The sequence below is a fragment of the Agelaius tricolor genome, unplaced genomic scaffold (assembly GCF_023055355.1).
Source record: "Agelaius tricolor isolate 1412-34295 unplaced genomic scaffold, bAgeTri1.0.p SCAF_12, whole genome shotgun sequence".
NCBI lineage: Eukaryota > Metazoa > Chordata > Aves > Passeriformes > Icteridae > Agelaius > Agelaius tricolor.
In genome coordinates this window covers 21,162,004-21,188,072 of record NW_027269272.1, presented here as the reverse complement: position 1 = coordinate 21,188,072, position 26,069 = coordinate 21,162,004, and the positions used below count along the sequence as shown (strand labels likewise).

Below are 26,069 nucleotides of genomic sequence, written 5' to 3'. Positions count from 1 at the left end.
CACTTCCCCCGCCAGTATTTATTCCTTTCTTCCTGTCTTCAACCCACAGTGTGTTATATTTATAAAATAGGTCACTGGCAATTTTTAAGAAAATGTCCTGTATAGATTATGGAACAGATTGATAAACTGCAAATTGCAATCACAGCACAGGACCTCCAAACAGGGAGAGTCTCCCTTACAGTAACTGAGTATTTGGTTATTTCACTCTGGAAGACAGAACCAGCAACACAATTAATATTATAAAATCTTAGTGAAGATTCTGACTTCAAATTTGCCATGACATTGTGCAGGAAACAGTGAATGCACCATGCTGCAAGGTCTAGATATGCTCTAATTCCTCTGTGGCACACATCCCAGTAAGAGCCCTTCTGCTTCAGATCTATAGCTTGACAGGGAACCATGTCAATGCTGAAGCTTTTTCCTCATTTCTTTGTTTTCTTGCAAAAAAGCTTCTTGGTTTTACATTTTCTTTGATTTGTTCAAGAAAAACAGTTTTCTTTTAAATTCTGCAGAAGGTCTCAGATGAGGGAATATTTTCCTTTTTGGCTTTTGAATAACAAGTTTCCCTGATTTAACCCACAGAGAGCAGCCTTGTGTCTGGGAACTCTCAAGTTCTCTCAGTCATTTGTGTGTTTCCCCACTCCTAAACCTTCCTCTTCCTAAGCTGCATGAGTGTCACACCTTTGCCCAGGCCAGGGATAATCTTGGGCCTTCCAAGTTTGAAGTTTGAAAGACACAGCTAATAATTTCCTCACTTGTAGAGCTCATTAGTTATTAAAATACTATATTCTATGTGTGTTTTCTCATCCTGCCTATGTCCAATCAGTGCAATTGAAACTGGCTCTCCTGGAAGTGCCACGTGGGAGGATATGATCAGTTTAAGAGCAAGAGACAGATTGGAAATATCGTCATGGGCTTACTTCAAATTAAAACACATAGGGTAAAAATCAGATCAGGACCAAAATCCCAGCATTTCACATCTGGCCATCCCCATGGTAAAAAAAAAAAAAAATTATATTCCTCAAAACCAAAATTTTAATAAAAAATTCTTCATTTTGGCTGGTGTTAAACATGAACACTCCTTATTTTGGTTGTTCTCCATTCATTATGACACTATTTACATATTCCTTAAGTTGGTTTTCCACTTTGGAAAATATTAAATGGACATATTTGGGAACTGAAATGATTTCCATGTAGAAGATGGACAATACAGGCAGAAGTGCTATTCCCTCTGTTCTGGCAGGTGTTTCAAGAAGCATCAATCCCTGCTGGTGAAGGGGTCTGGGTGTCTGCATCAGTTTCATTTGGAAGTTTGGTGACATTTGGTGACAATATCTGCTGCACCTGAGTGGGCAATTCTCCATTGACCATGGAGCTAGTTGTATTCTGTGCTTCATATTCAAAGGTGTCTTTCTTCTCTGAAACAGCATAACAATCGAATTCTTTATTTTGGAGCTGATGCTTATTTCCCAAGGAGCCTGTGAAGAGGCTGGGTTAGGGATTCTCTCCTCAGAATTTCCTGAGATTCCGAGGTTTTCAGGGCTCCTGGTCCTGGTTTCCTGATGTAGCAAAGTCTCAAATATCCAGGGGAATGCCTGGGGGAAAGGGACCAGTAGCATGAGTAGTCAGGGATAAGCAAAAGGAAGATTTTACAGAATAAAATGATCTGTAACGTATCACATTTTGGAAAAAAAAAAAAAAAAGCCCTGCAAGCATTTGAAAAAAAAAATGCAGATGAGTTTGTGAAGGGTCGAGATATCTTTAAATAGTAACAAGGGGAACTGAACAGGGGAAAGCTGCATGTACATCTCATCCTCTGCAGCATCATGTAACTCCAGGGCCTTGAGAGAAGATACCTGGGGATATCTCAAAGTTGATCATAGATATTTACCATAAAAGCTGAAAATTACTTGCTCATTTTAACAAAAAGCTTAATCTTAGAGGCTTATGGTTGAAGGATCAAAGCAATCTCTTTGCTTTTCTTTTACCCAGAATATCTGCTGGTTTTTGTCCTGTACACCTCTCCATGTACAGTCACAACTTGAGGGATGCTCTTAAAACACATATTTTTTAGGAATTTGTCTTTGGTTTTGTGGTGGAGTCAGTATTCTTCTTGTACCTGGATTTCTCCAGGAACAGACAAAGATAAAATGACAAAGGACTTTTTGAGCTTTTTCTTTTTTCCCCCCTAATGAAAAGAACAGAGAATAATGAATCATTGCATGATAAACTTCCTCTGGAAATCAGTTTTCAGTCTTGTTGTCTTCCTTCTTATCAGGCAAGGTAGGATTTGCAGTTTGCTTCACAGCCATACAGATATTTTAAAGGAAGCTATTCTGGGATGAACAATTTTACTCTCCTTAAATGATTTATTCTATTTAATGAAACTGCAGCTTTTCTTTATCCCTTCCTATGCCTAAAATGTTGAGATGGATCATTATCACAGCAGGGAGGCTCCCTGGCATTCCCAGCCACATCATCCCAGACATATCCTGCCCTGTTGCTGTGTCTATTCCCTAGGAATAATTGGGGTGTCTTTCAGAAGAGTGTTGGTGTAGGAGTTTGTATGTGTTTTGTATTAAATTTGTTTAATGTATGAGCAAATATTTAATGTATTATATAGTACAATTTGATTTTTATACTACATATCATTACAATATTTTTTTATTTTATATTTCATACTATAAATGCTAGCAGTAAGGTGTTTTTCTTAGGAGAAGCCTGGTGGTCTCTGCTCAGCATACACTTGGGTTTTCTGTGTATGAAGGCTGCATTTGCCTCCTGTTTGTGGTCAGTGGGTCTGGAATTCCTTTATCAGCACCACGTTGGGGATCTTGCCACTGATTGACTCAGAATTTCATTTCCAACTGCCTCAGAGCAGATGAATAAAAGCAGTTCTTTAAAGTGCTCTTCCATTCCCCTTTGACAGCCCAGCTCTAGACAGCACATGCAACAGGGACATAAATAATCATCATGCTTTTTAAGCTGTTTGCCTTCTATTGCTCAAGTTAAATACGTTTAAACGGTGGAAGTTACCAACTTGATCCCTCCTATCTGTTCCCTAATGAAGGCCAGAGGGGAATTAACCCTAATCATTTGTTTCTTTCCTGGAAGCAAATGAACTTGTTATCAGTGAGGGGGTTCTGGTCCTTACCAGCATGAATGAACTTCAGAAAATTGCCACTTGACGTTCTGCCCTCACAACCAGAAATTGAAGTTGAAGCCCCAAGAGCAAAAAGTTTAATAATGCAGCAAGTATGTCAAGCAATTGAATTTAAGTAATGCTATAATGCAAAACACTAGTTACTAATTACTACAAGGAAAGAATTGCAATAGAACTTTTCAACAGTTTGTTATTATACCGTGGCAATATTTTGAGATTGGCTTGGTCCTGCAATATAAAATGCTGATTTCAAATTGATTTTAACAAATGAAGCGAGCAGAAAGCCTGCATTGACTCCTGAAAGTCAATACTTAGAGAAATTATAAACTTTTAGCTCTCTAATAATAAATACAAGAAAAATGATGAAGAGTTTTTATGACACATGTGCACTGTGATTCTAAGTAAGGTTGAGCTCAGGTTGGGCTCCAAAATCCCAGCTGATTCTGCTTGCACAATGTGTGCAAAAACCAGCCCCCAAGTAAATGTGACACAGAGGGATGGTTAAAAGGTGAAGCTGAGACTCATAATTAAACAAATTTAACTCATGAAAGTAAAGGGACTGGTTTAGTTTGGATATCTTCTGTAACCAAGACCACTTTTGTTTAATCCACGCCAACCAGCTGCATTTGAAGAACTCTTTTTGGCTAGCATACTCAATATTTTTTTCTGTACTTCAGTTTTTGAAGTGTTTATTGTGCTGAAAGTCTCAAACAATTGCATTATAAAAATAAATGACCATAACATTGAGACGTGATGTCAGTGGATTCTCAGAGTGAGAGGGGAAGGTGGAAACAGGACACAGCTTAAGAGAGTAGCAACAAAGCAACAAGTAAAAGAAATCAAGTTATTAAATGGAGTGGGAGAATGGAAGTTGGAGAGCTGGGAGGTCAGATTATATTGCTTTCCTCAGAGCAAGGAGGAATAGCAGTACTGCAGACAGGCAAGGTAGCAGAGGGAGCACTGCCCTATTGATGCTAAGGAAAGGAGGAATGAAAAGGTAATGTGAACCAGAAGAATAAAATATGAAAACAGACCTGACCATTAATTCATGAGAACAGTTTCCATTCTTGAAATCAGTTCCGACTTTAGAGTAAGAAAATTTAACTCTCTTGATATGGGGCAGGAGCACGGACAATTTAAAAGGAACAGACGCTGAGAAAGCCCAGATTTACAATTTTCATTTTCCAACACCTCTACAAAATGGTTTCCTTCCCTTTCTGGAGAGCACCACCTGTGCTAGACAGTTTTTCAAAATGATCCCAGGCAGCCCTGCCATAAGATGGTAATTTTGTCTCTAATTTCCAGCTGTATGCTCTTATTAAGATGTTACTTGGTTTTCCCACAAAACAACTGCTGACAATACCAGCTGGGAAAAGTGGGGCATGAATGCTGTTAAGCCTTTTCTCTTGTCTTTTTGGCATGAGATAATTTGCTCAGTGCACTAATTTGCAACAAGGTAAGACACAGCTTTCAGTCAATAGGGTCAGTTCTGAAGCTTAGAGCAACATTTTTTCTTTTGTTCCTCAGAAAATTGTCGGTTCTGTCTGGGGACTTCATTAGGGGAGTAACAGGATTCTTTCAGCCAGTTCTTCAGCAAGAAGGGAACCTCATTACCAATTTTTAATATGAAAAATTAAGGGATAAGTTTGAATAACAAAAAATTGAAGAGCCATGTGAAAGCTCAGCCTTCCACCATGGTACACAGCCTCATGTAAGATATGGCTGAGGGGTTATTGCAGTGTCTGTATTAATGAAAAATGTGATTTATTAGGGTCTTACAGATATGGTGTGGATATAAAATTATAGATGTTATCAATTTTACATATGTGAATATGCACACATACATAGTCTTGATGATCTTAAACTGACTGATATGGCAAGTATGGAGTTAAGTATATATTATACATGTTAGAAAAGTCTCTTTCACCTTCAGGAGGACTAACAGTAGAATAAAATAAAATAACTCAGATAGAGATTAGGCATCATCCTGTGTGTGGGTGACTTCCTGTTCTGGAAAAAACCCGTCTTTTAGTTAGGAAAGGCCTTCCTACTTCTGTATCTGAAAAGCAGTAAGCACATTCTGGTAATTAAGGTAATGTAAAAATCAATGTACTAATTATTGGGTTTTCCCCCATTACTATATACACTAATAGTGAAATTCAGACTAAACTATATTCTAATTCAGTAAATTGTTTGGCTGCATCCATGTGGATATTAGCTGTACGTTTTCAAAAGGTTTTAATCCTGTAGAAGCCACTCGAGCAGATGAAAAGCAATTTTAGTGCAAGAGATTTAGGAATACAGATGCTTCTGGCAATGCACAGTTGCTCTCTAGATGGGAGTAAAGAGACAGAAGGCACTGAGTTTGAGAATGTGGCCATGCCAGTAAATGTCTGATGCTTGTGCAGGATCTTCTGAAGTCATTTTGTGTTCAGGTTTGCTCCTGTGAGATGGCAGAGTGAATTTCCAAGATCAAGACTTGCAGGAAAAGGCACTTGCTTCTATTTACTGGTATTCAATACCAACCATGGCTTTACAAGACTGGAGAGTATTTTTTTCACTTCTTCAAAAGACATGGCTAAAACCACCAGACTAAAATGAGAATTAAAAAAAAACAAAAACAAAAAAACCAAACCAAAACAAAACAAAAAAAAAAACCACAAAAAAAAAAAACAAACCAAAAGACCACCTTAAACAAAAACTTAATAATGGCTCCACAGTAATTAAGTCAGACTCTGGTCAAAAATAATTTTAAACTATTATCACTGCTTTGGTATAAGTGTATTGTTAGGAGTAAGCCACCAGCCACAGAATCATTTAAGACAGACAGGACCTGCAAAGGTCTCTTTGTTCCAGTGTTGTGCCAAAACAGGGGGCTGCCATCAAAGTTTGAGGCTGCTCAGATTCCTGTCAGGGTGGTTGTGTAAACATCCAAGAACTGGGTTTCTTCAAGGTCCCTTGAGGTGTCTTTGACATCACAAAATTTTAGAGAAGGCATGTTATGTGATGCATGCAAAATTCTCAGTAAATTGAACCATTAAGTCAATTAACCACATCTTTCCATAGTGTAGTTTTATACAGGTTTTAATGTTAGTGATTTTCATTGCTTATTAATGTACAAAGAAGATGAAATAAATCTCATTACCTGATATCATGTGCAGCAGATGCAGGTTTCCAATTTGCTCTCTGTGCTTTAGACTGAAGTTGAGTTTTGTTTTCCAAGATGGTTTGGGCCTTACTTCCCAACCACAAATAAATCTCCATTCTCTATCCTGCCTCCAACCTTTCCATTTCCTCAGAGCTGCTGCACATCTTCCTCCACTCTTAAAAAATAAATAACAATATTTAGCCCTGAATTTTCTGTAATCAAATCACAAACTGAAGTCCTTATATTCTTTGTAGGGGTATATATTAATATATATCACTTAATGATCTCTTTTTTTTTTTTTCAAAAAAGCCTCTCCCAGCACGTTAATGTATTAAAACCTTACCATTGTGAAGAGCAATTTGCTGTACACACAGGGAAGTCTCAGCTTCATCAAATGAGAGTTGTAAATTGTCCTTCTGTATGTGAATCTGATAAAATTAATAAGAAATGAACTTCCAATATACTTCAGAAATGCCAGGTCCTTAAGGGAATGTTTTGATGGTGTAAGTTTTTTTAATAACAATTGCATTAAACCCCACTTACTGTTTTCTGTTTTCATACATTATGCTTCATTATTTGCTGATTGACAGTTTGAGTTGTTGCTATTCTCCTCCTGCTTAATTACATACAGTCTCTTTGTTATTCTGCTATAATTTCATGACCATGCTAATGAAAGTATTGGGACTATGGATTGATTTATGTGGAGTCTTATCTTTTTGTAATTTAGGGGCTGTTAACAAAGAAAAAAAAAACCCTTCAAGATTTTGCAATTGAAGACTAATTTCTATCTAATTAATTAAAAGACAAGTCCTGGTACTTCCATTATAACAAAATTCAGAAGTTTTGAGCTCTTTGGTTTCAAGATCTGCAGATGCAGACCAGACAGCATCCTGTGAAATGCATCCAACTCCCACCTTGGATAGAGATGCACAGCTGGGGGCTACTAAGTTTATTTTTAAAAATGTGAAGAAAGTGAAATACAATTTTCCAAATATGGAAAAGAAGAGGAAAAGTTTCAAAAATTGAATAGAGGCATCTGCCTATGGCTGCTTTATACAGTGTGTATGAACCTCCTACTGTCTGAGTGGCATATGGAAAGTCTAGCTGTAGTCCCTAAAATAAAATCCTGGATTTCTCCCTTAGAAGCCATAGCTGTAGTAGTCATTCTAGCAAGAAACTTGTAGAAGATTTTGCAAAGAAGTGGTAACTCACAGTGAACTTTCTTAGTCTGTTGGAGGTTTTTTGGTTAGTTGTGGTGTTTTTTCTGGTTCTGGAAGGAATTATGTCCTCTACTGGTTGTCTTACTGCCTCTATATCGTGTATTACCTTGTGCAGATGCAACTCCAGTTATAAGACTGCAAGATCAAAATCCAGCCTTGAATTTAAATTTTTGTTAGTGGCTATGTCAGGCATTATATTGAGCTTGCCTTCTTTTAAAAAATAATACATTTCACAAGCATATTCCACTCCTACTGCTTCAAATTAATTCTCTGGTGTAAATAGCAAAACCAGCCAAGTCTGTGGAACATAGGACCAAAGAGGGAGGTAAGAAGAAAAATTAATTATTACTGATCCATTAATGATTTGTAAGCATCAGTCTGCCTCACAATGTTTACCAGCTATGCATTGCTGGAGGCTGGGTGAGGATTTTGGGGCAGTGTGACAAAGGAGCCTTTGGGGGTTTGTCTCTGGCCAGACTTAGAGACCAGATTTTTTGTTTAACCCAGGGTGTTTGGTTGGTTTTGTGTGTTTGGTTTTGTTTGGTGTCATTTTTTAAGTGCATTAGATGTGCTGCTTTTCAAGACATTTTCAAGGGCAGTAAAACTCACATTGTATTCTTGCACCAAATCTGTGTATTTGTACAAGCTGTTTAAAGGATCACAGCCACTATCTGCTTTTATTTATCTTGTTGTAAATCCAGAACAATTTAGTAGTTACTTCTTTGAAAGTCATGAAAAGAGAGTTTGACCCTGGCAGTCTTTGTCCAAAGGAAGCAGAGTTCAAGTGTCCAAGATCAATGGTTTTTGTTGCTTTGGGGTTTTTTCCACACTGTTTCAGATCCAGGGCAGAATGCCAGTAGTAAAACTGTACTAGTATCAGGGGTTGTGTTTGGTTCCTGATGTTTCCTTTTCAATAAAAGCCCAATACCTAAGATCATAAGCATGGCATTTTAAGATTGCTGTGTGTCCTAGGATTTCAGAGATCTTCATGACTTCAACAATCATTAAATTATGTTTTTCTATGGGTGAGAAGTAAGTTTAATGTCATTTTTACAAATGGGAAAATGGAAATACAATGAGAGAGTCAAAAGTGTCAGTGACAATTCAGGAAGTAAAAAATGATCTATTTAATTCAATTAATTGGTCATCAGGTTGGGAGAGGTGATCCTGCCCCTCTGCTCTGTTGAGACCCCACTTCCAGTGCTGCACCCAGTTCTGGGGCCCCAAGTGCAAGGCAGATGTGGGCTCATTAAATGGGGTCAGACAAGGGATAGGAAAATGCTCTGAGGGCTGGAGCACCTCTGCTATGGAGAGAGGCTGAGAGAGTTGGGATTGCTCTGCCTGGACAAGAGGGAGAGACCTTATTGTGGCCTTTTGATATATAACAGGAGCTTGTTAGAAGCATGGAAAGAGACTTTGCCAAGTGCAGACTGAACAAGGGGCAATGGTTTTAAACTGAATGAGGCAAGATTTATAGTGGGCATTAGGGAGACATTTTTTACAATGATGGTGGTGGAACAAGTTGTCCAGAGAAGCTGTGGATCCTCACTGTTGGAAGTGTTCTGTGATTCCATGAACTGTAATTCTAGTCATGAGATACAGGCTAGTTTGGTCCTGAAACTCCTCACAGATTTGCTGCACAGTGGAATGTCTGCCTGCACTGAATTGCTTGTTATACCTAATTTCCCCCATTGTAAGAGAAAAGAACTGAGCAAGGCATGTGTACCTGCACTGAGTGTACCTTTGCATGCAGGTACCTGCCCACAGTGAATGGAAATATTTATTATATATACATATATATGTATTATAAGGAGAAGATCGAAATGCCAAAAGTAAAGAAGCATGCCATTGCCTAGTAGGTAACTTTGGATGGAATTCTATGGGGTTGAGAATTAATTTCTCCATACACAAAAAGCATATAAGGTAATATTAAATATTCATTTGAAACTGTGCTTCAGCAGCAACTGAGGTGCAATATATGCATGTATGCAGTGACTTTGCATTACCAATACTGAATAATGTGCTTTACAGTCCTACATGCTTGAATAGCAAGATGCTTTGAATTTATATAGGCCTCTCAGTACAAAAAAGCTGAAATACTTTTGAAATAGGCCTAAACATTGGTATCCCTGCATCCCAGTTGGAAAATTGCAGAACAGAGATTGAACTGTATTAACAAAAAGCTGGTGATTATTTGGTGTAGAATGCATAACCTGACTGCTGGGACATTAGAAAAATTTCTGGTATTCTAGATGGATGAATGTTTCTAGCCCCTCTGTATTTTTTTTTTCTGTTTTTAAGAATTAAATAATTTTTTTATACAGAAAAGCACTGTAATTTTTCTGAGTTTCTTCAATGAGACATTTTATTACTTTGTTCACTGATGGCTTGAGATATCAACTTTTATTAAAAACACTTTTTGGGGGAGCAGATACTCCTTTTATGACGTGGCCATTTCTGGTGGGTACTAGTAGCTGCTGAGACTTGTGCTAAATTGTAAATTTGGCTGAACTGTCTCTTTAAATGAAAACTCTTTGCCTGCTCAGGAGGTGTTGGAGAAGTTCTCACTGGGGATGTGCTGTGACCTTGGTGTTGTGTGCCATTTGTGCATCATTAAAAGGTTGTAATGAAGCTCTGCCACACACAGATTGTAAAAGGTCAAGCAGAAAGTTGGGAGCCAATGAGGTTGGGAAGAAAAATTGTGCTAGCAGCAGAGGTTGAGGGATTCATTATATTGATGCTATGGGGTTTTCAGCAGAGTAATAACTGAGTTAGCAATAGAATGTAAATCTTCTCAACCACTTAGTCTGAACCTGCTTCTTCTTGATTTGTGGGGATATATTTTCACTAGAGTACAGGAAAAGTCATTATGCTTTCGAGAAAGCCACTGGAACTAGTTAATGCATTGTAGGTAAAAAGACAGAAGATAAACAGAACTGGATGTGGCTCATCTGTAAAAACAGGGTATTGGTGACAGAAAGAGAAGGATTGTACCAAACAAAAATGTTTATGGAAATAATTGGAGTTGCTGCACTGGATAATTGTAGGTTTGCAGGTTTTGGCTGGCAGGATCTGTCATATACGTGTAGAATGTTGGGATAATAACTATAACAGTTGCTTTTTTGGTTCATAGCTTAGGAAGGGGCAGTGGCCTTGCAGAATCATATTTACATGGGAAGGTATCCTTCAGTCCCAGACTTCATCATTCCCTGTTTCTCAGAAAAACAGCCCCAAGTAGAGGTGCTCATCAGAGCAACACTTAACAGACCATGTAACTTCCTTGCATTATAATTGACTTGAAATTAGTAATATGGAAGTTGAAATCTAAATTGCAACTGCTATGCCTTTAAAAAAATTGTGAGTAACTAAACTATATGGAACAATTTTGTTTTCCAGTTCTCTGGATATGCTGAATTAAATTCTGGGATAATTTGTCACAGTCTGGACATAGACAAAAAGTCATATGAAAGTCCGTAGGGTTGTTGTATTTTTACAGTCTTGCATGCAGGACTTTCCTCAATTGTTTTATAAAATTAGATAAATTTTGATACATATGGAAAACAGAGTAAATTTTAATTGTTTGCCATGTTATCAACTTGATTTTCTAGGAAGTGGTTTCCTTAACATGAGAGGCACCAACCTGGCATGACCAATCTAAGACATTTTGTGTTAATTACTTAGATTCTCAGTTGGGGGATGTAAAAAGCAAAATATCTTTATTTCTAATCTATTTTTTATGGAAGTCATCAAGAGTCTTTCTGTGGCTTTCAGTGACCAGAGCCTGCAATGTTCCCAGCTTGTCCTCCAAAGTCTTTGCATTTCATCCAAATATTTATTAATTTATATATATTATTTAGGGAATTAGTTCCCAAAAGAGGGAAGGTGTACAAAAGCTGCTATCATCTTTACTGTTATCCACATGGAAGCTCATAATTTTCTGTACATGAGTGGTAGAGGAAGGCTCAAGCCCATTGCTCCTGAATGGCCCTAACAAACATAAACATCAACATTCCTCACTTTTTGTTCCTTGCAGGTGGTTTTGTAACTAATCTAATGTGTCAATTACAGCCAGCTTTGAAAAAAGATACTCAAAGTATCTGCAAGGAAAAAAAAAAGTGACTAAGCCAGGTTATTTGGCATTCAGTCAGCTTCCATCAGAGCACTGTAAATTACCCGTCACATTATTCCATTGCTGAACATGCTTTGTTTCAACATCCCCTGCTAAACAGTTACATATTGTGTACCTTTCTTCTGTCACACTTTCACACTTGCTATGTAGCTCTGTTTTGTTCTAGAAAATACCATCTCTCCACAAACTGTGATTAAAGAGCTCAAAGCGGTTTTCAAAGCAAGCTTTAATCAGTATTGGAGGTTTATTCTTTTGTGCATTGATTATTCTGCTAAGGTGTTTAATTAATCAACAGATGTTATTTTAATAGAGAAAACATTACTGAAGAAGCGATAATGGAAATTACAGATTTTTTTAATTTTTTTTTACACCAGCTTGAAGATTTCTTTTAACACTTGCCCGCCAATCCTGTGAACTTGAGACAGTCCTGCTAATCCAAAATTATCCCTTTTGGAGGCTTTTATCTGTTTAGTCTCAAGATCCATCATAAATAGTGTCTGAGAATTTCAACAATTTCAAATAACTGAGAATTTCAACCTTTTTTCAGTATTTCTCTCAACTATGGAAGGAACTCATATCTTGGCATGGCTCCTCTTCCTTAACAGTATTACAAAATCAAATCCCTGAAGTTCTTTGCAGTGCTATTGAGCCGTATCTGTGCATTTGGATCGTGTTTCAAAGACACCCGGTTTGCAGGTATTTCAAGTGCAGTCTCAAGAGCCAGGCTCCCTGAGGTTGTCCAATTCATGCCTTTGTACCAAAGAGGATCAACCACACTGCTGTCATTCCTGACAGCTGTCAACATCACTTCTAGAGAGGAGATGACTGTCTATAACTCTCCTTATCTTTAAATATTTTTTCCTATTTATTAGCCAAAATCTTCCTTGCTTCACTTATTCCTGATACTGCCTTCCATGAAGGAGGGATTACATGAAGGAGTCATTTAGATATTATCAGATCTCTTCTCTATCATCTTCCTTAACATTAAAGCTTAAACATTTCACATTGTTTCTTGTCACTACTGCTGCTCCTTGAATAATTCTTTCTCCTTTAATTCCTCCTGTATGGGAAGGTGGTGCCCAAAACCAGAGGCAGCTCTCTAGATGAAGCCTTTCCAGTGCTTATCAGAGCACAAAGGATCATCCTGCTTGTCCTAGAGGTACTACTTCTGTTTGTGCATCTTGTTTTCTGAAAAGGCTTCTGCAGAGCATGTGAGTGTTGGATCAAGACCAAGCTGCAGATCCATTCAGGCCAGGGAGGGCACTGATGCCACCACTGTGTCACCTCACGCCTGCTGCTCCCCTGCCACTGTCATTGCAAATCTGTTTGGTGCTAAAGCTGCAGAGTCTCAAACTCTGTCCTGCAGCTAAAATGCATTGTCTTGTTTTTTGCATTTTAACCCAAATCTGGTACAGGCAGTATTAATTATCCACAAATGCTTTCTTTGAAACTTTCAATGTGGCGTTTTAGCATCCAGTTGGGCTGCCAAGGGTTAAGAGTCTGGACTATGCCAACAAAACCAGCATATCCAGGTAGAGGCTTCATTAGTTCTACCCTGCTTGCTCTGACCTCACTGTTTAGGATCTGTAAAGCATGAAAGGAGTACAAGGCTGTAGAGAAGCAAAAATGAAGGAGCTATGAGTTGCCTGTCGCTCTGTGCATTCACATAAAGCTTCTGTTGAGTAAGTAGGACCTTCTTGTCTCATTTTCTTTCTAAATCAGAATTTTACTTGGTTAAGGCTGGTTGTTTGGAAAACTTACTTGCGTTGAAGAATGTATATGGCACTGTGATAATATTTTCTATTTATCTTCACTTCTCAAAATGTCCATTGCATCAGGTAATAAGGCTTTCAGTTCTGTGTATCAATTCTCTTTTGCTGGTATGTTGGAAATGTTTTGCTAATTACAATCAGTTAAGATACATGAAACATTATGTCATTATTCCCATTACAGCATCATTCTTTCAGGGAGTTATCTCTGCTATTGACAGTGCAATTATTTCACTGCTGGAGAGTGCAACATGTATGAAAAACAAGATAAGTTATCAAAAATAGCACCTTCAGAATAAAAATGAATAATGAATACATGTGCCTTGAATTGTGTAGAATACATATAATCTATTTTCTCACAATCACTGGAAAATAAAAACTACTTTTTGATTCCTTTTTTTCTCCTCTTATTTAAAATGTGATTCGTACCCAAATAAAAATACTTGGCATGTATATTTAGAGAAACCTGAAGTACAAACTTGTTTTTAAGACAAAAACATTTGCTTGGGTTCAGTAATCAGAAAACGTTGGGTTTGAAACTGCAGATCATTTCTTTTCCTAGGGCTCTTTATAAGATTGAGATTTGCAATACCTTTGGTTTGGAAAATGCAGTTTTTTTGTTCTCCGTGAAAACAGATGCAATCAGAATTTTTTAGGCTGCAAAAACATTGTTCTCACAGTAACTTTATACTTTTAAATTTAGGTCAGTATTTTGGGATAAACATTCTGAAGGTGTTGCTGACCTGACTGGCCAAAATATGGACTGTTTTCTCAGGCCATTTTTGGCATAGCAGCTATGGCTAGGATTAAATTTAGCAAAGTGGCCCAAAAGGAATACTATTCAGATGAATTATATTGCAGAGTTTTTATCTATTCTGAGTTCTCCATTTTGAATCACATGTGATATTTTGTAATCCTGTTTTTGCTTTTCAAAAAAGCATCTTATTATTTTCAGCAACAACTTCTGCTGGGGATTGTGAGTCTTGGAAAATGACTGAGCTTCAGTTGAGGCCAATTTTTGCAACAGTATGTTAATGAAGCTTGAAAAAAGTCTCCATTTTCATGTTGAACCATATAATAGAGTTAGCACTTCAGTGCCCAAATTATGTAAGTGCCAGAGAAAGGGAGAAATCAAGAGCCCTACTCCCAAAGCAGTGGAATTAAACAGGCTGCAGATCATATTGGGAATCTGTGCTTGTGCTCCTTCTATTATTAGACAGAAAATTCCTTCCTGTAGGGCATTGTTAATGAGCCAATAACTTCTGGAGTTACTCATTATCTTTCCCATCACACTGGTGCTCCTCGGGTTACCCACCTTCCGCGCCCGGCCCATCCGCGCCGCTGCTCCGACCACGTTTCTGCTGAGAGAGCCAAAAGGGAATGGTGTTACATTTAATGGAATTTGACAGCTTTACCTTCACTAGCTCTAGCTGTGGCCTTCAGGAGATCACTGAGCTTTAAGAACATCCACTTCTTCTGCACAGTGCTGGCTGGCTGTGCCTGTGAAAGTCTCCTGGAGCTTTTTTTGTGGTGTTGAAGGATAAAGCTCTTAGCTGCAAGTACTTACGCTAGCCAAATGCCTCACCTCACCCTTGTTTAGTGGGGGGCTATTGCAGATGGATGTTTTTATTTATGGCAGCTTGTCATCACTCTTACTGAGATTTAACGGTGTATTGCTGTGAGATGGGGTCATCAGGACACTTATTAACTTGCCCAGCAGGAAAATAAAAATGCCTTTTGGGCCCCATTGGCAATATTTCTTGAGTACCTGCTATTTAATCACCTTCCCGATATGTCTGGGATGTCAGTTATCTGCACTGTGTATTTTATTGAAGTGTATAGAATGAGATGTGATAGTGATTTCTATATTCATAGTAATGAAGTAGTAGCTTCCCCACGGTATCTGAAATTACTCTGGCTCCACAGCATCAGGGATACTTATGACATCAAAACCCAAGTTGCTGTATTTTATACCTTTGCTGCTGGCACTGAATTTCTACATGGTTACTCAACCAATTAAACCTGGTTTATTACTTTTAATTACCTGTCTAGTTTACTTTGTTTTCTAATTTATCAAACCAGGCTAGAATATTTTATACATGGTTACTACTTTGCTAACAGACGAGGTACCTAGATGCCACATTATGTGCTTGCAGTTAATGCTGTCTCTGAGAGGAGCATTATGAGAGGTGCGAAGGACATTTTTAAAATATCATTTCAAGGATCATAGCCCCAAATTGTGACTCTTCTTAGAGTTTCAAGTGCAGCCCAGTCTGTAAATAGCAATATTTGCAAAACCCCACACTGACATCTGAGAAAACGCATTCTTTTTCTTGAAGCTATTATAGGGGAATCATTTGGCACTTATTTTCTTGCTGAATTTACAGCAAAAATAGTTAAGTAAGAGGGTGCTTTTCTCAGAGTTGTGTACTTACTTCTGACAGTCTTGCTGATTGGAGAAGGCACGTGAACACCAAGAAAAGATAGACCAAGTGGAGTGTGCAGGGCTCCACGGATGTGTGCTGAGTTATTTCTCACAGCTTCTCCACCTCCCTCTTCTTTTCATCTTCAGCTCATGGCCAGTGTATATCCAAAAGCTGTCTAGGACTTCTCTTCTGGAGCTCTGACGGAAATGTCCATTTTGTATTTCCTTTATGTTAATGAAAACATGTTCATTTCCTAGGCAAACCTCAGGATGAATTCTTTCTTCTTAGCCTGGATGACTTTGCAGTTGTCACGACAGCTGATTCCTTATTTTTCTTCCTCTTTCTCTTCTTTTAGGCTCCTTTTCAGGAAGCTGTTCTTTGAAGCCATCCTGCTTTCTGTGAGGGTTTTTTGCAGCTATATGTCCTGTTTGCTTTCTCTTTTCCCAGCATGAGTCATCTTTGATTGGTTTTATTTGCAACAAGCTTAAAAAAACTGTTCTGTGCTGCTGAATCAAAACCTTATCCATCATCCTGTCATCTGTCCAAACTAACACCCCAGCAATGCCAGAGATCTTACGTGACTATTCAGTTTTAAACTAAATTCATCATATCTAAAAGAGAATTCCCTCTCCCATTTCTATTCCTTCCTGGTGAAGATGAATAGCACTGTATTCTGCCTCTAAAAGCTCATTTAAAATGACTTATAAGACTTTTAAATAATAACCCTACAGGAGAGAGGGCAGCACTTAACTCTGTGGAAAGGTTTCTAGAATACTTTTTTTAGTTTGTCTCTCTTGTTCTCCTTTGTTTTATTCCCTTGTTGATTATAACCAAGACTTCAAATTCTTTGGGGAAAATCTGGCTGCACAGCACCAGCTATTGAGCTAATCAGTCTGTGGCTTCTAAACAAGGTAGAGAAAGTAAGTTAGAATGTACTAATGACAGGCTACATGAAACTATAGAAAATGATTAATCATTGGAGAGCTATTGAAACTAAAGCATTATTTTGTAGGATTTCAGTGACAAACTGAAGCTGTAAGTCAAGTGAAATACGTTCCTTTAATTTTCAGTTGTCCACAGATTTTATGTGTGTGCTTGCTGTAAGACAAAGAGACACAACATAATTCCTCCTTATTGCATGGAAGAACCTTCAGCTGAGTCCTGCAGGGTGGCGTGAACCTTGCTCCCAGACCTGCTAACGCTCTTCAGCGTGGCTTGAGCTTGAACTAACAGGGCTTGCATCCTTGGAGAGCTCGGTTTTGGCACATTCTCTCTTAGTTTTCAGGAAGATCACTGAGAAATCACGGCCTCGGTGGTTTCAGAGAAAATATTTCACAAAATCACTTGCGGAGCGTTCAAGGCAAAGAGCCAGGGAGTCTGCAGAGATAAGTTCCCCTCCTGACAGATGATGCATTTTTAGAGTGGGTTTACATTGTTCCTGTGCACCCTCAGTACACAGCACTGGGGAGCCTGCAGCAATCACACACAGAGCCGTGGTTGTGGCTGAGCTTCGATATTTCACAGAATCTCCTGAGAAAATGGGAGTGGGGGAATAATTTGCAATGCTTGGGGCACTCAGGTATAAACTGTGCTCTCTTCTGTGACTGACAGAGCTCAAGAAGATAAATCTTTTTCTGAACTCTAAGAAACACAAGATTATATGGCTGTTCACATACGTACAGCTGCTTTTTTAGTGCTGTGCAGAAAAATGTCACGAAGAATGTACCAACATGTTGGTGCAATGACCTGTAACAATAAGAAGTCCCAGGACTGGAAACCAGCAGCCTTCAGAAAACTCTAAGCTGTCAGTTGCAAGTTTTAGGCAGCAAATTTCCCAGTAAATAGACTATTAATCAATTTAGACAGCAGGAAATGTGAGTGATCAGAGCAAAGACTGGCACTTTGATCAAAATACACATTTTATTTACTTGCATACATAGGTGATGTGAGCTGACTTGAGTTGAGGTAGAGCCTCTTAATTTGAAATGTTTTGAGTACAGAGTTTATAGGAGCCAAAGAAACTTCTGTTTGATGGCTCTCGTGGATTTGCTTATATTGAAGTGAATGGGGGAAAAAACCCAACCTGTTTATTTGTTTATTAGTATTCAGACTTGCAGACTGCTTAAGGCTGTGGGTATATTGGTCTTTCCAAAACAGAAACACTTTTTTTTTTTTTATGATCCCAACATAAAGGGCTTAATAAAGACATTTTGGTTACACTTCTAGTGCTTTACCTGAAAAATAAACCTTCAGGATTATTAGCCTGGTATCATTAGGAACAAAACCAATCCCTTTTAAAAGCAAATTGAAAGGTACTTTACAGGAACAAACAGGATTCTGCTGTGTTTGCTGGGTAATAGGCACTATTTCTTTTATTGTGCTTTATGAGCAGCAAGACACAAAACTTGGAACATTTTGAAAGTGCTGTTGAGGGAAGGGGGTGGATGAGGAGCAGGGCAGAGAGGTTTGGGAGGATTTGTGTCTGCTGTGCTGTAGGGGTGTGGTTGGAAGCAGTACCTGGTCTGTGCTTTATCGAGCTCTGGGGCAGGCTGCCTGCAGAAATGCCTCCTTCCAGTTTGTCCCCTCTCTGCAGTTTGTCCTGACCCCAACGTGCAGAGCTCTGCAACAGGTGCCAGCTGCAGGCACAGGAGTGCAGAGCCTGAGAAAATGATAAACATCCAAACTGTGCTCTTCAGGTGAAATCCCAATCCCACTGGATTAATGAGATCTGTGTTTTAAAATTAAGGTTTATGCTTTAATAATTAAATGTCTTAATTTCTGAATAGGGTAAGATTGCACTAAACCTTATTTGCTAGCCACACCATAGACTTGGGCAGCTGAAGGTATCAAATTTCCTTTTTATTAAATAACTAGTCCAGTGTCCAGGTGTATGATGAGTGCAGAAGGACCCTATCCTGCAGGAGTTCCTGCTAATTTCATGCACTAATTGAGCCATGAGTCCTATACAGAAACTCCACTGTATGCAATGTAATAGAGTGGGAAGTGGAGAAAAGAAGCAATCCAGCTCCTCCTACCCCTTATTGCTCAGCTCATGTATTTTATATGGCAGCACGTGAGTTCTCAAAACTTTTGCAGAAGCAGCTGCCTGCTGGGCACTGAAGTCAACTGGGACATTAATATTTTGATGTAATTACTAATCCCTTCTGCTTCCTCTAGGAAGGATTTGTCTCATGGCTGTGCCAAAGCAACTTATTTCAAATTTGTGACACACACTAAGCATGTGTGTTTTCTCTTTTATTTATGATTCATCCATTGCTCTGTCTCCCAGCTTACTGCTGTCCTAATGCCTCTTTCAAACTGCACTGTTCTAAATGACAGGAATGAAATAATCAGTTGCTTTAGGACTCATCATTTGAATAATATAAGGAATGAATAAAACAGATGATAAAATATAGGTTTAAATGAGTGGGACTACATATTGTTCTTTCTCTCTATGAAGTGCACAGAAATGTTTTCCATTCCTGACTTGCGGCCTCCAGTGAATCTTTGCCACTTTGGTCTTGTGTTCATGATTTTAACAAGTGCCTATGGTAATAACCTTGCACATGACTCCTGTATGGAGCTTTTATGATTTTTATTGTTCCAATTCAAGCAATTTAGCTTTATTTCCAATGGGTCCAAAAGAAAGTTCATCTCTCCTTTCTCTCTTCACCATCTTGAAACTTCAAATTGTTGGGAGCAGCCTCGCGTTTGTGAGTGAATTCTTTCATGGATATTCTCATCATAAGAGCACTTGGTATTACTATAGAAATGTTACCTCCATTGAGGCTCATCTCCTTGAAATATTTTCTCATTTTCTAAACACTGAAGACAAGGTAAACTGCACTGCCTACAAGAAAATGCTACAGCAATTCAAGGTTATTGTTCTAGTTATCATTAGGGAGTTTCTCATGAGTTGGTATTTGGATTTCTTTAATGAAAATCAATGCGTGATTTTAAAGCATTTTCAAAACTTATTAGCTGCAGTGTAACCTGGTTGAAAACTGCAGTGGTGCTGCTATGAGTAGACTAAATGTAATTTAGGTGTAAACTGCAAATTTATTTGCTTTAGTTCAATAGTGCCAATCTATTCCCATCACTTTATGCTGACATGCAGGAAGAATAAAAGGTAAACCAGTGCTGTTTACCCCCTTCTCACATCTAAAAGAGGTTGCTCAGGGATCACTTTTTTTCTCTTCCTGCAGCAAGGTTTTCAATGTCTACAACTCTTCTCACTCAGGAGAGGAAAGGGGAGGATTCCTTGCAGTGAGGAAAGGGGAAAATAATGTCCATTTTTACTTCAATGGCACATGTTAACCCCTTAACCCCTCCATATGTAAATTTTTAGGTGTTACCCAGTCACTGTAATGTTATGAGGTAGAAATGCCAATGCATCAGGCACGTGGCCCTGTAAATGGTTTCTGTGTGTTTTTCTGCTCTCCTCCTTGTTGTTGTGGTTGAGGTTTCTTTGTACCCAGATAACCTCACATTTCACAGGAGTGCCTTTTAAATTAAGTGAGATGAGGATCAGTGGTCTCCTACTTTGGGGCTAATTTTGCTGGTTCATCTGCTAAATTGTGCTTTTCTAACTCCACAAAATCACTTTAATTCCAGTTAAACTATTTCATGTTATTAGTGACCTCAAAATGTGCTACCCTGGTTATACAGGATAAGGTTAAGACTTTTCTCTCTGAGCTAGCTCATCGAATTAGGGGGCAGATTCTGAGCCACTGGAAAGTGGCATAATAAAAATTGATCATAGGGGAGCTCTGCTCCTTTGCATCAAGTGAGGACATAGCCCTTCCTAAATCTTAATTCTGATTTTTTTTCATTAGCTGTGTTATTGTAAGATAGCTCTTACATGCATCTAGCTGCTAGTGCCATGGAAAGCCTACAGTGTACTACAAATCAGAAGCGAGCAGAGGCTTTAATTTAGTCAGAGACAAGCTTTGAAGGCAGTCAAAGAGCCACTGATGGAGTTCAAATGCTCTTTGTCCTGCAAAAATAAAGAGCCCATTTGTTCTGCCTTTTTACATTAGCATCTTTTACCTTGCTGGAGGAAAAGCAGGAAGAACTGCAATCCTAGCTCTTGGGGTCTTTTTTTTTTTTTTTTTTTTAAAGAAAGGGAATATTGAACTCATAGGCCTTACTAAAGCTTTAGCTATATGAAAAATATGCAGTTTGCATTTAATAAATAGCACAGGATGGATAGTTTGTGCCCCAGTATTGGGTGGTAACTATTTCTTCCCTCTTATTTTCCTTTTATTTCTGCCACCACAACACAACCACAGCAATGTAGTGCCAGGACAGCAGTTGCCAGCAAAAGATTGGGGTTGGAGATCTGCTGGGCACAACCTTCCACACTGGGCTGGGACTGCTTGACTGTCAAAAAATTCTGTGATAGCAGTTCTTGCTACCTAAGGAGGACAGTAATTATCAAGAATACTAGATCCTATGACAAATGCAGCAGGCTATGTTGCTTCTTAAACAATAAAAAACAATTTTGAGTTTTTTAACTACCTTTATCCCTTGCTTTGTTCCTTTTGGGTCAGTTAATTCATGTGTGATTGCAAGGATCTCTCTGTGTTAAAATGAACGCATTCTTTCCCATTCTACATCCTACTTCTGCACCTAATAAAACCCAGTATCAGGCAAGCACCTTCCCCACCACCCTCATCAAATGTTCCAGTAATTTGGAAAGTGATCAGGAGTTTTTAATTCCCTTCTCTTTTGCTTTGTGAACAGGAAATAGTTTGTGTGGCACTCCTGCTCTCCACAGCACTGTCTGATAGCAGTTTCTCACCCTATTCTCTTTGCAAATTGCTTTTATTCCCAGCAGGATTCACAGATGGTGAAGTCTCACTGCTTTTCCCTGTGAATAGATGCAGTTTAATCTGTACAGCATCCAGTAGAAGACAATGCCTTCATCATCAGCTCCACCTTTAGCCCGTGGAATAACATTTATAGCCCTGTAGTGTTCAATGCTTTTGAAGAGTCCTCTTTGAGCTGATTAAACCTGTTGCAAAGCTCAAGAGGCAAATTAAGTTCAATCATTATCTATTCACTTGTCTTAGCCACCTATTTCTTGAGGAAGTTGTCTTTTCAGTTGAAAAGACAGATATTCTTACCTATATAGGTACTCCTATATATATATTCTATATTTTATGTACAAATGAGTTTCAATAAAAGATACTTTCAGAGTAGATTTAAACAATACATGCCATATTTACTAGTACCGAGACTGAAAATTGAAGGGTAAAAAATTATCAACTAAGAGAAATTTTAAAGTATAAAAAGAGTTGCTGTGGTTGAAGTTAAGACAACAAAATGTCATTCCATCAATGTGTAATGCTAAAGGCTGTTAGTGGTATTTAATACTACAAGTTCTTCCTAGAATCTTAATTTTTCTCAGCATCTCATAATGCAGTAAAACAGGATATTGTCATCATGTACTCAGTCCGGAAGGAACTGAGAATATGGTAGTGCTTTGATTACTTGAATTGTCAAATTACCCAAAATTTATTCAGTTCTAAGGTTTTTTGGCATAGAAATTTCTTGCTGATTTCAACAGCAATTCCCTGTATTAAACAGCCAGAGTGCCCTTACTCTGTAACTGCAGCAAAGCTTCTTTTTTTTGAGTCCATTTTGGAAATAGCATAAATTATTCTAAAAGGCTGCTCAACACATTTATTTAAGGTGTGATTTTTTTAATTCATATAGAAGAAAAGCACTCTGATTTTCATAAACCAAAGGTTTAGAAAAGGGTATCTTTTATTTCCAAGAAGAAAACCTTATACCAAACTCTTTTGTACTTCTTGAGAATTCCAGCTTGAAGGAGAACTGATTTCTGGAATTTATCTCTCATGTTTGCAAAATGTGCAAAATCAAATATAATAAACTGTGGCAATATTTGAGCTATGCATAGTGTGTACCTTAAGGAAAAGAGGTTAAAAACTGGAATATAATAAACAGGTTGCAAAAACTCGTATACCTTTAGTGCCACCTATATGCAAGGAATGATGCAAGGAAGTTGCAGCCCATTCCTGGAAAGTGTGTTGATTGAATGTCAGGAACATTCACCCCCAAAGTAATAGCAAATAAATTTATTAAATGGGAAGGTGCCAACTTAGTAATAAGTTATTGTCTTCTAGTGTAATGACATGAAGTTATTTTCTGTGGTGAAGAGCACTTCCAATTATCCAGATTCACACCAAGGCACAACATTAGCTTTCTATTATGTTGCTTTGAATCTCAGGTCCTTGTATTAAGGTTTTGAAGCCTAAAAAACCACAACAGTTGTATAAGTGCTTGTTGTTATCAAATTTCAATTTAAATCATGGGGTCTTTGAGCTGGCTTTTATTTTATTTGTTGCATCTGATTTTTCATTTTATTTTGTGATCATCCCTTGCAAGATTTAAATCTCTGCACTTTGCTATTGGAGTTCCTTTTTTTTTTTTTACTTTCCAAGATGACCTAATAACTGAAAGATGCTGAGTGAAATCTTGCTTGGTGCTGCTTTTGAACTCGGTACACACAAACCATCAGGCTTTTACAGGGCCTGGGTTTCAGCAGCAGGTACCTGGTTGAGTGGAGTGATTTTGTTTTATATTCAAGTAGCAAGAACAAGTTGATAACCCTGCCTATGCCACCTGCATGTAAAGTCAGAAAACTGCAAGCCCTGACATGAATTTTTTGGCTGTCTTACTCAAAGCTAGGAAATACTTATACCATTTCTCCAGAGACAGCAGGAGAGGGAAGCCCACAGTCCTGCCAAAGACAAGTGATTCTGACTATCGATAAAACAATTAAACTGGTGTTTCCATATTTCAGGGTCTTTACCACTCTTTATTCCTATTAATGGGTTTGAATTCAACCATCACATGCAGTAGATGATCCTGTATTTTAGCAATATAGTTTGAAATTTGGTCCTTGTTCGGGGCCATAAGCATTGTGTAGGATCTTTCACGCAAATCACATGACAGAAATTTTTGGAACAGCTGCAGAAACAAGGATGTGGGTAGGTCAGGGCTGTGTCAGAAGAGCAGCAGTGTTTTAAATGCTTGTGATACCCTTTGTCTCTGGTCCCTCTGTGGCTGTTGGACAAGAAATACAGATATCTACTGTAAGAACATTACTAAGGCTGCAAACTAAGGGAGGATGTTTGTAAGAAGTCTGAATATAAATGGCAACTGTTGAAGGGTCACTGATGTACCCTACACCATTGCTTTCTTCCTCTTTAGAGAAAAAAATGAAATACAGCTCTGATATTAAACCTTATTAAAACTTCCTCAATCCTACAGGCTTACTTGGTGCTTCAGCTTCACATTGGAGCAGTCCAAATCATATTAGGATTGCTTTCCTCTGTGCACTCATAGATTTAGAAATAAAAACCTAACCAAACAACCCTGGGGATAGACAAATGCCAGTGACCTCACCAGGGTCAGGATTTCAGCTCTGGAATTAAGACACCAAAGTGCTGCTCTGTCTAGGAGCTCAGACTGGAATGTTCCTCAACCCTTCCTCGAGGTGATGCATTCAGCTCTGCTCAGATTATCACTTTCAGTGTCTAATAATCAAATTTCTTTTGAGAATAATGAGAAAAAGAAGCATTTTACAATGTTGGTTGCCAACATGCAAAGAAACTCCTTAATTAAAATTGAAAATATTATAATAAATTTTCAAACTTCTCAAGGAAGACTTTAAACACATCAGTGATGATTAAGTGTTGTTTAAGTTATCCTGTAATTTGAGGGGATTTTTTATGACAGGTCTGAAATAGATCTCGAGTAGGCAATAGAAGAAGAATACCATTTCTTTAAAAAAACCAATAGCTTTCAAGGCCCAGGATGGCCTCTGTGCTGAGATTAATAAAGCTTGACAATACATTCTGAATGCAAGCAATGACTTCTATTACAAGGGGAAAAATGAAAAAGCTGCTATTACTGACACAGTCAATAGATTGCACCTCAGTGTATACTGTACTTTCTACATTTTTAATATAAATGTGTTCAGTTTCAGAGGCGGGAGTGTTATCAGCATTCATTTTACTTGAGGCAATAATGTGAGAAGTTGTGTCTTGTGTAATAAATAAATAACCTGTCTTTAAAACCATTTACTCAGATTGCTTTTCCCAAATGCTTATTTAGAGGTGCTCTGGAAGGTGTCATATACCAAGACAGCCATGTTATAAAGATTTTATAAAATGCATTTTCTTTATTTCACACATAATCTAATTGATAATGGGGCACTTTTTGCTGATTTTAGAAGTAGTATAATGGCAGTATGATGGTGGGATGTTGTGGTGAGTTATAAAATGTGATTTGAGTCTCCCCCATTTCTCAGAGGTTCTTGGTGGTTATGAAGAGCTTCCAGTAGAGGCCAGAAAATTTTCCATCATTTAGAGAATTGCCTCTCTTGAAATTTAAGAATTTTCTTTTTCTTTCATCATGTTATTTTGGACTTGAAAGAAGAAATTGTCTTCTCTCTATAAATATACATATTCAGATCCTCATAATCTCTGTAGCACCCACTCATACTAAGAAACTATTTTCTCCCTGTAAATGGATCATATTAAATGGCACTTAAGTATAAAATCAGACAGTGAGTTAATTCATGCTTTGTGCTGTCTCTCCACTGTGTCTGTCTTGGCACATACATTCATGTGAACAAATCCTTTTCAATCTCTTTAGAGGGATAGGAAATTAAGTATATATTACATAGGTAGCTCAGACAAACATGAAAATGAGGAATGATCAGCAAAATTTGAAGTAATATCTAATACTGAAAGAGGTGTTTTGCACTCATCTGATGTCTGACCATAACTGACCTTTCTTTTTTTTCTTGCATAATCTGAATAGGTCTGATATATCTCTAATGCCTGTTTTACATCAGCACAAATGTGCTGATTTCATTGGAGTAGCCCTTGATTTACACCATTGTAAAGAAAGGAGAATCAAGCTGTAAAGATAGGAGGGAAGGAAAGCGTAACTGTCCTGGATGTCCAGAGAGTCTAAGTACAAAATAGAGGAAGATTTATCTGGAGTGGCTCAGGGGTTGTAGGCAGTGTAATAGGCTATAACAGAGCACAGGAAATTTAGGGAAGAACAGGGTTTACTGCTCTGTGGCTCAGCCATCTGTAGCTCAAGGTGAAAGTTCCTCTGGTTAACAGAGAGACACATTTGTGGCTGTAGTTAAAAGGAACAGGTGGAGGTGA

At 38.1% G+C, this 26,069-nt stretch overlaps 1 protein-coding gene and 1 long non-coding RNA gene across 12 annotated transcripts in view; one reads left to right on the top strand and one right to left on the bottom strand.

Annotated features, from left to right (window-relative positions):
- NLGN1 (neuroligin 1) overlaps nucleotides 1–26,069 on the top strand; it is a 426,523-nt gene that overhangs the window by 323,831 nt on the left and 76,623 nt on the right. The window lies entirely within an intron of this gene.
- LOC139595101 (uncharacterized) lies at nucleotides 349–16,426 on the bottom strand. 2 transcript variants are annotated; one of them, XR_011680862.1, is made up of 4 exons: nucleotides 15,865–16,426; nucleotides 14,745–14,790; nucleotides 6,309–6,486; nucleotides 349–1,595 (listed from the first exon to the last, which is right to left on the bottom strand). It is a non-coding gene; the product is annotated as an uncharacterized lncRNA (long non-coding RNA). The 2 variants fall into 2 exon arrangements; XR_011680861.1 differs by lacking the exons at nucleotides 349–1,595; nucleotides 6,309–6,486 and having other exon boundaries at nucleotides 11,869–14,790.